This window comes from Stigmatopora argus, chromosome 5, assembly GCF_051989625.1.
Source record: "Stigmatopora argus isolate UIUO_Sarg chromosome 5, RoL_Sarg_1.0, whole genome shotgun sequence".
In the NCBI taxonomy this organism is placed as follows: domain Eukaryota; kingdom Metazoa; phylum Chordata; class Actinopteri; order Syngnathiformes; family Syngnathidae; genus Stigmatopora; species Stigmatopora argus.
Window position 1 is genome coordinate 1,303,028 of NC_135391.1, and position 10,283 is coordinate 1,313,310.

The following is a 10,283-nucleotide window of genomic DNA, read 5'->3' on the forward strand; positions in this document are numbered from 1 at the left end:
TGATTTTTTTTGGAATCTCCCTGCAACTTTTTAGGACTCACCTCGGTATAGGAAGGCGGGGGTCCGCAGAAGCCTCCGGCGTCATTGTAGAGCGGCGGCGTGAAAGAGTCCTGGCTGGCGTACTGAGGCGCTACGTGTTGCTCTTCGTCGCCCTGCTGCTGCTGCTGCGACAGTCGCCCGGGAAAGGGGATGAAAAAGATGGGGGGCGGTCGGCCCTCGTGCTCGGTGCGCCTCCACGCCTCCCGCTCGATCTGCTCCTCTCGCAGCCGGCTGCACGCCCGGAAGAAGGTGGTGCAGAACATGATGAGGAGGCCGATGCCCAGGATGGCCAGGAAGATCCTTGGAAGGGGAAACCGGGAACGGGACAGTGAACGGTACGTTCCGGTCGGGGCTCGACGGCTCACGCGGGAAAGTACTCACTCCAGAGCGGGGATGCTGTTGAGCGACATTCTTTTGGCTGGCGTGGGTCAACCTACGTGGATGCAAAAGCGATATTTTCGTGAAAAAAATGGCGTTACACACTAATAAAATTCGCTAAAATCCTTATTAATAGAGAAGCACTCTAATAAAAATGTGCAAAACTACAGATAAATACAGAAGTGCACTACTAAAAATACAAAATCTATTGAAATACACTAGCACACTAGTAAAAATGTGCAAAACTACAGATAAATAAAGTAGCACGCTAATAAAAATGTGCAAAACTACATATAAATAAAGTAGCACGCTAGTAAAAATGTGCAAAACTACAGATAAATAAAGTAGCACGCTAATAAAAATGTCCAAACTACATATAATTTCAGTGGCACACTAATAAAAATGTGCAAAATTACCGATAAATAAAGTAGCACGCTAATAAAAATGTCCAAACTACATATAATTTCAGTAGCACACTAATAAAAATGTCCAAACTACATATAATTTCAGTAGCACACTAATAAAAATGTGCAAATGGAAATTTAAATACAGTAGCATGCTAATAAAAATGTGCAAAAGTCAATTTAAATACAGTAGCTTTGTTAGAGAAGCGAATTCCTTTCCACAACTTGTACGCTCACTGTAAGAATCATGTAAATCTTAGTGTCATTTCATAATTTTGATCATACAGGTGCTGCGAGCTTCGACATAGAATGGCCTGCTTAATATGCATGCGTTGCTTTAAAGAATGTTTTTGACGTGGAAACGTTTCATTCATTCCTTCATTTTTTTCTTAAAGGAAGTAGGCAGGGTTCCCAAACCACAACAAGTGCCGAATTAACTTTAGAGCCACCTTTGTAGTAATTATTGAGGGTCAATACTTTGTAAATGATTAATAGTAGTAGTATATAAGCAGTGGGTGTTGGCTTACTCTTTGCTCACTTCATTACCACTCATGTAAAGACTTACCATGCCATCTTTCTGAGATTTTTTAAAGAAAAAGCCTTAATATACATGGGTTTCTTTAACCAAAAAAGCCTTACTATACTATGTTCTTTTTTAAAGAAAAAAGCCATACTATACTATGTCGTTTTTTACGGGAAAAAAAGCCTTACTATACTATGTCGTTTTATAAGAAAAAAAGCCTTACTATACTATGTCGTTTTTAAAGGAAAAAAAAGCCATACTGTACAATGTCGTTTTTTAAGAAAAAAGCCTTACTATACTATGTCATTTTTTTTTTTTTTTGAAAAAAAGCCTTACTATATATACTATGTCGTTTTTTTTTTAAGAAAAAAGCCTTACTATACTATGTCGTTTTTTAAAGAATAAAGCCATACTATACTTTTTTCTTTTAAAAAAACGACATAGTATAGTAAGGCTTTTTTCTTAAAAAACGACAACGTATAGTAAGGCTTTTTTTCGTAAAAAAACGACATAGTATAGTATGGCTTTATTCTTTAAAAAACCGACATAGAATAGTAAGGCTTTTTTCCTTAAAAAACGACATAGTATAGTAAGGCTTTTTTCTTAAAAAAAAACTACATAGTATAGTAAGGCTTTTTTTCTTAAAAAAACGACATAGTATAGTAAGGCTTTTTTGCGTAAAAAAAACTACATAGTATAGTAAGGCTTTTTTTCGTAAAAAAACTACATAGTATAGTATGGCTTTTTTACTTAAAAAAACGACATAGTATAGTAAGGCTTTTTTTCTTTAAAAAAGACATAGTATAGTTAGGCTTTTTTTCGTCAAAAATGACATAGTATAGTATGGCTTTTTTTCTTTAAAAAACGACATAGTATAGTAAGGTTTTTTTCGTCAAATAACGACATAGTATAGTATGGCTTTTTTTCTTAAAAAACGACCTAGTATAGTATGGCTTTTTTTCGTAAAAAAACGACATAGTATAGTATGGCTTTATTCTTAAAAAAACGACATAGTATAGTAAGGCTTTTTTTCTTTAAAAAACCACATAGTATAGTAAGGCTTTTTTTCGTAAAAAACGACATAGTATAGTATGGCTTTTTTTCTTAAAAAACGACATAGTATAGTATGGCTTTTTTTCGTAAAAAACGACATAGTATAGTATGGCTTTATTCTTTTAAAAAAACGACATAGTATAGTAAGGCTTTTTTCTTAAAAAAAAACTACATAGTATAGTAAGGCTTTTTTTCTTAAAAAACGACATAGTATAGTAAGGCTTTTTTGCGTAAAAAAAAACTACATAGTATAGTAAGGCTTTTTTTCGTAAAAAAAACTACATAGTATAGTATGGCTTTTTTACTTAAAAAAACGACATAGTATAGTAAGGCTTTTTTTCGTCAAATAACGACATAGTATAGTATGGCTTTTTTTCTTAAAAAACGACCTAGTATAGTATGGCTTTTTTTCGTAAAAAACGACATAGTATAGTATGGCTTTATTCTTTAAAAAAAACGACATAGTATAGTAAGGCTTTTTTCTTAAAAAAAACTACATAGTATAGTAAGGCTTTTTTTACTTTAAAAAACGACATAGTATAGTATAGTATGGCTTTTTTTACTTTAAAAAACGACATAGTATAGTAAGGCTTTTTTTCGTCAAATAACGACATAGTATAGTATGGCTTTTTTTCTTAAAAAACGACAGTATAGTATGGCTTTTTTTCGTAAAAAAACGACAGTATAGTATGGCTTTATTCTTAAAAAAACGACATAGTATAGTAAGGCTTTTTTCTTTAAAAAAGACATAGTATAGTAAGGCTTTTTTTCGTCAAAAATGACATAGTATAGTAAGGCTTTTTTTCTTTAAAAAACCACATAGTATAGTAAGGCTTTTTTTTCGTTAAAAAAACGACATAGTATAGTAAGGCTTTTTTCTTTAAAAAAAACGACATAGTATAGTGAGGCTTTTTTTTTTCTTAAAAACGACATAGTATAGTATGGCTTTTTTTCGTAAAAACGACATAGTATAGTAAGGCTTTTTTCTTTTAAAAAACGACATAGTATAGTAAGGCTTTTTTCTTTAAAAAACGACATAGTATAGTAAGGCTTTTTTCTTTAAAAAAGACATAGTATAGTAAGGCTTTTTTTCGTCAAAAACGACATAGTATGGCTTTTTTTTCTTTAAAAAAACGACATAGTATAGTAAGGCTTTTTTCTTTTAAAAAACGACATAGTATAGTGAGGCTTTTTTTTTCTTAAAAACGACATAGTATAGTATGGCTTTTTTTCGTAAAAACGACATAGTATAGTAAGGCTTTTTTCTTTTAAAAAACGACATAGTATAGTAAGGCTTTTTTCGGGAAAAACAACATAGTATAGTAAGACTTTTTTTCATTAAAAAAACGACATAGTATAGTTGGCTTTTTTCTTTAAAAAACGGCATAGTATAGTAAGGCTTTTTTCTTTTTAAAAAAGGACGTAGTATAGTTACGTTTTTTTCTTTAAAAAAACGACATAGCATACTGTGCGTTTTTTAACAAAAAACGCCTTACTATACATTGTCATTTTTTAATGGAAAAAGCCTTACTTTACATGGTCATTTTTAATGGAAAAAGTCTCTTTTTTTAAAGACCCCTGAAATAGGCCTAGTGATGCCTCCACGTTTGGGGTCACGTGGGCCACACTTGTGTCCTCAACATTAATACAACAGCCTTTTTGAGCCCAATGCTGACGTCCAAGTATGTGGACGCCAGGTCTTTATGATGTTTTTAACCCCCCCAAATACTCACTGGCCCTATAAAGACTTTGGTTTTCCTTTCAAAGCAGACTTTCGTGACCCATTGGCTGAGACAAATCACATGGCCGTCTCCAACGGAGCCACATGACGACAATTTCCTCTCCAGTTACTCATCAAAAACCACTCCAATAAAACCAGGTGAGCTCCTAAAGAATGATTTACCCAAGTATAAACAGCAAAAAGTGATCCATAACCATGTTTTCAACTTCTATTCAAAGGCTCTTCTCAAAAGGTTTCCTGTTCTTTTGTCTCCGTGAAAATCAATACGTGGTGTTAGAATTATTATGGAATATTCTATATGTGTTGTAAGCATTTTTCAATAAGTAGTAAAGCTATAAATCAAGGCATGAACCATGGACACTTTTCCTCCACATCGTCTCCTCAAGGCCCCACAGCTCGAGGACACATTGTTTTCACACACGCTTTTCGGCAGAACACAACGGGACTGTTTTGACGGGACTCCAGCAGAAGATGGCGATAATCGAAAATACGGCTTTGCTTTGTTTACCTTGAAAGCATTCCTCACACTTGTTTTTCTAACCAGCGAGGGTGTTATTGTACTGATTACATAACCATGTTTTTCGAGTGTCGCGATTAAATACAATGATTCAGTTACTGCAATTCAGAATGCACTGGGGGCTAAGACGACGCCACATTGTATCTCCTTGCAAGTTCGCCGCAGAGTTTGTTGAAAGATGTTTTTCCTTTTTTAATTAAATATTACTAATAATGATTTAAAAGGTTTGAATCATTATTCCAACATTTGGTCCTTCGAGTAGCCGGGGTCAACAAACCGATAGGGAATCCAGACGCTGCGGTTTAATATCTGGAGTGACCGTGCACGGCGAGAATCCCTTTTCCAGGCTGGACTATTTCTCAGCAGCGCCTGTTTTCTAATCGGTTGACGACTATCCTCTTGGTAAGCATCTTTCGACATTTCTGCCGAGTCCGCGTGTGATGGCTGCATATTGTTGACGGGTTCCGAGTGCGTGAAGGGCATCACACGCGAAGGCCTTATTTTGAGAAGTAAGGCTCGCATCCTGGGGATAGCGATTTTAAAAAACCCTGCGGATACTAGTCACTAGCAGGTAGACACGGTGTGGTCTATAAACGTCTGCCGTGTACAAAAAACAGGTACTACGGGGGCACACAAATCCGCTCCAAAAATGGGTAGTGGAAACAGTAAAACGGCTATTGACGATCCAAAGATGCGTCTGCCGTGTAAAGATTGGAAATTTGTTGAAAATCAAAGCGCTACAAGGGTTAAACACCTAAACTTATGGATAAATAAATATGGATTTGCTGGCCAGCTTAATATGCATAAGATATTGATACTGCAGGATAAAATACGTGCTAAGCATGGGGGAAACCTTAACAAAATGGAGCAGGAGGGGTATAATGATACCTATTATTGGTTTATGATGGCAAGGGAACGGAGTGATGGATGCGTTAAATCGGTTGATAACGGTGGGACTGGAAACACAGAGGCTGTGTTATTCCACAGAAAAGGGGACATTAGATTTTATCACCTGAATGGGGTGGAAACGCAGCAAATTTGGATGATAGACAGGCCTGCGGGCACGCTTGAACAATACGTAAATCAGGCGGTCCAGGCTGAAGAGGTTTTAAAAAAGAAAGGGAAAAGAAAGGGGGGGGCACCCTCAAACGAGGACGGGATTTTTGACCAAAATAAGGGGTGTGAACGTAAACCTTTTAACAGGGATAATGAAAAAAAATACGCAGGGAAGTTCAACAGAAATCGAGGTAACAGAGAGAAAACCTGTTGGATCTGTGGGAAAATAGGTCATATATCCCGCGATTGCCCAAATAACAGGGCCTCTAAAAGTGAAGGCAAATCGGCATGACTAGTCGGGGGGCCTGCTCAAAACGAGAAATGGATTTGAGCAGAGGGAAGTGGAACTAAATTTAGCGGAGATATTGGCACTTGATACAATTAAACCTGAAATCACACTGTTCGTGAATGGGATGCAATTAAAATTTTTGTGTGATGCTGCTAGGCATACTTGTTAATAGTAACTAAATGTACTGTCGATGTACTGGAATGAAATGGCTTATTGTGGCTTATCCTGGTTTCGTTCCCGTCTGCTAGCGGGAATATTTTGGTTAACAGAAATACAAAACAGCAAATTAAATGTTTAGCGGGGTTGCCAAAACTGCGTTTTGGTCAGACTCTAAACTTGCCGAATAATGCTTTGATTGCGGGGGGAGCGCTCTGTTTTGGTGCGGCTGAATATTACAATAATTGGCCTTGGGGGTGCTGAAGCAAACTTGATATAGTTGTGCTTGCAGCATATTGTAATTTAGTCTTCTCTAAAAAATAATTGCTCACAGGAGGCACAGGAGGGGGACACAAAGAAAAGAGAGCACTTTGGAATTTGTAAACAAAAGATAAGGCTGCTGCTTCTGCAGCGAGCGTGAAGGTCACAGTCAGCGGGTAAGGGTGCGCTTCCGTTTAAACATTTCAGAATAAGAACAAAACATGGTCTGCAAGGGATGCAGAGTTCCGCGATTATCTTCGCATTTATTTTTGGGATTTAATCAGAAATGTCTTTCAAGGTGATAGAAGATCTGTTTGGCTTTGGAATTGGGAATAATACTGTTATTATTGGTTTCTTTTTACTTTAATATAGGAGATTGGCTGGTTAAAGAAAAATGAATGGATTTTTTTTACAATATTATGGCATATTGGTTACAATTTGTGGGTCCTTTATTAAGCATTGAAAATTGTAATTAGGAAATGCCTAGTAAAAGGTGGATTTCTCTAATTTAATTATTGTAGATTTTTCTTGTGGTAACAGGGAGCTATAAGAAATGGCTCTTATCTTAAGTAAACATAATATGGGGTGCAATTTATGTCTTAGGTATTAAGGGTTATTTGGTTGTTAAAGAAATCAGACATGAAATTAACAATGCGGAAATGAGAAATTTCATGGCATTCGTCCAAATTGTTAGGTAAATTGAACCTGGCTGGGGTAGATAAGATAATTGGTTAAGGATAGGCATAGTTTCCCTAGAAGAAACATGGAGCGTCTTTAGGTGCACAAAAGACTTTCCTTGTTTGACCTGAAGGGGGCGTATGCTTTGCTGTAGGTCATATTGATGACTATTGGGACGTTATTACTGTCTATTGCTTTAGGGGCATACAAATTAAGAATTTAGCCAAAACTTACTGCATTGCAATTATGGGGTTAATACACCTGAATGTTACGGTGATAACGATTGGCAATAACAAGCTTAGATAAAGGGGATTATCTACAACAAATTCAGGTGGAGCCTTTCATAGTGTGATGAAATAATGTCTATGTTTTAAAAATAACATCTCCAAATTATAAAATATCAACCTTGGAGAAATGCTTTAAGTAGATGGGTTGATTAGAATGGGCAAAATTCGATAACATTGAGATAAAGTTTTTTACAAAGGGTTAAAATACTAAAAGGGGGTGTGTGTGTGTTTCAATGTGTCACAACTTTTCCGTTATTGCATTATTGGCGAATAGATGGTTAATCACAGCCACTCGCAGGGCAGTCCACATGCTAACTGACTGGGATAAGGGGCGGTGGCAATTGAACAAATTTCTATTTTTAGATATGTGGCATGTGAAACTAATACATTAATTATCTAGTTTCTTCAGGCAGCAATCTTGCGGTTCGAGGATCTACTAATGCGGAGTGGATCCAGACCTTCCGGAGTGTGGAGTATTCCTGGTGTCCTCAAGAATTCGTAGGTTTTCTCTGGGTACTCCAGTTTTACTCCAACAAACCAAAATTGTGGATGATTGGGGGAGCACTCAAAGCAAATTCCTTGATTATGAGTGCCAGCGTGGATGAGTGTCTGTCTTTTGTGTTTCAATTGGCTAGCCACCAAGATATATCAATATTCTAATATCAAGGTGGAATATTTCTGAAATCGCTGATAAGCCTTTCGAGGACGGCGGTGGCAGAGTAGGACAGAAACAAAAAAGAAAAGAATTTCGCCAAATGAAATTTTTAATTTCTGTAATGGGAAATTTTGGGAACCTGGGGGACTAAACAAAAACAAAAGACTTATCTGGGAGGGCTGCCATTTTGAGTCATGGTAAATTTCATGCCTCAAAAAAGGGGGAGGTTATATATATGCAGATATATGGCAAAAACACGGGCGATTCCCCCTTATGTCAAGCTACAAAAGCTACGTATCCATTTCAAAGGATACACATGGAATATGTGTGGTACATAACAGTCCTAAAACAGATTGGGGAAACCTTGTTGCAGAAACTGGTCTAGATTGGCAAGCTTGGATGACACACGTGTGCGGGAAAAAAACATCAGGCCTTCGATAAAATTAACCCATACGGTGGGGCATTACAAATCATAATTCAGACTGACAAATTAACTTGTGAATCTTTGTCTGACGTTTTTCCTAAGTCCATGGGTAAGAAGGTCGTCGGAGATGGAAACACCCGGATCCGCCATAGTAAAATTAAAATCTGAGATGACCAGAGAATTCATTTCTGCAACGGGGAGTTCCCAAACGGGAGGCGGTAAGAAATAATTGGTTATTATTGATGGAAAATGCAGCTATTATAAATCAAACCTGTATCAAACCTGTATAACATGTATGGGGGGGCCGACCTCTCTTAAGAGTAGTACCCGCGCAAATTACCCCTGATTGTGTAAAGGAGATAATGCAAAATTTTTAGTGTTATATAAAGGTCTCATACTACAAGTTCTGTTTAGAAGTGTTACACAAAAGAGGAAATAATTTATAATTAGAATTATACCAATATTTATTACAATAATTTATACCAATTATTGTGGCATAAAGGCTCATTGAACTGTACTCATGTATTGATCTTGGATTGAATCGAATTTTGCCAGACTGTAATATCTGTACATACTGTATCGTTTTTCAAAGAATTGATATTGACAAAAGATGTAAGCCCAAAATGTATGAAATGGAATAATGTCTACCCAGTTACAACGGCAGCAAAGGACAAGCCTAACTTTTCAACACATGTCGCGTTTAATCATTTTACCTGCTTAGTCCTCACAGGGCACGGACCGGCACTGGGAGCGATAAATGTGACGTGGTGTGCCCACGTCCTAAAACAGACTACACCCCTGATTCCACGTTCTGACCTATGGTGGTGGTGGGGTCAAAACAAATTATACGACTCCTGCCAAAATGACAGCAGGACTTTGTGCCTTGGTCTCACTGCTATTACCAGTGTCTGTTTTTCCATCTACAGTAGAGGAGATACAATTGGCTGCACAGAAATCCGGTATGATGGCGGGCCCCTCGCGACGGCGTCGCATGGAGAGAGGGTGATACATTGATGCGATTGGCATCCACGAGGATGAGTATAAGTTGGCTAATCAGATCGCAGCAGGTTGGGAGTATATTTTTCTTTTAATTACTCCAAACAAAAATGTTGATTGGATAAATTACCTGCATTACAATGTCCAAAAACTTGGAAATTATACTGAACAGGGATTTGTGGCGATAAAGGAACAACTAGCAGCCACCAGCCTAATGACGTTCCAGAATAGCATAGCAGTGGATATGCTGCTCGCGGAGAAAGGGGGCGTGTGTGCAATGTTCGGAGATGAGTGTTGCACTTACATACCGAACAACACGTCACCCGAGGGGTCCCTCACCGACGCCATTGATGGCCTGCAGACCCTCAACCGCAATATGAAGAAGCATTCTGGAGTCAGTGAATCCGTCTGGCAGCGCTGGTGGCGGGATATGTTTGGAGAATATCGGAATTTGGCTCAATCCGTTGCAGTTTCCGTAGCCCTTTTTGCTACGATTTTGACATTGTGTGGGTGTTGTATTATTCCCTGCTTAAGATCTTTGATAAGCCGACTTATAACCACTGCGATTGCCCCTACAAATTCCAAATTGCATGAATTATATCCCCTACTGAGACGTGCTGACACTAACAGTGAATTTCAGGAGCATGGTAATTACGAGGATGGATTGGACGAAAATGATCTTATTTTCTGTTTTTCAGACCTGCCGAACGAGTAGAGCCTAAGCGGGTAAAATTAAAACAGCCAACGGTGATATCCCTGTTATTTTGAAATTGTCATAAAATGAATAACAAACATATAGTAAAAGGAGGGAATGTTAGAATTATTA

General features: G+C 37.5%; 1 protein-coding gene across 2 annotated transcripts in view; it reads left to right on the forward strand.

Moving 5' to 3' along the window:
- The window catches only part of scarf2 (scavenger receptor class F, member 2), a 34,506-nt gene extending 30,196 nt beyond the window's left edge, over positions 1–4,310 (forward strand). Inside the window, exons 13-14 of one of the 2 annotated variants that reach the window (XR_013300267.1) lie at positions 35–374; positions 4,165–4,310. The gene's annotated coding sequence lies outside the window, so the exon portion shown is untranslated. The remainder of the gene's footprint in view (positions 1–34; positions 375–4,164) is intronic. The other variant, XR_013300266.1, reaches the window with a different exon arrangement.
- Positions 4,311–10,283: the final 5,973 nt, after the last annotated feature.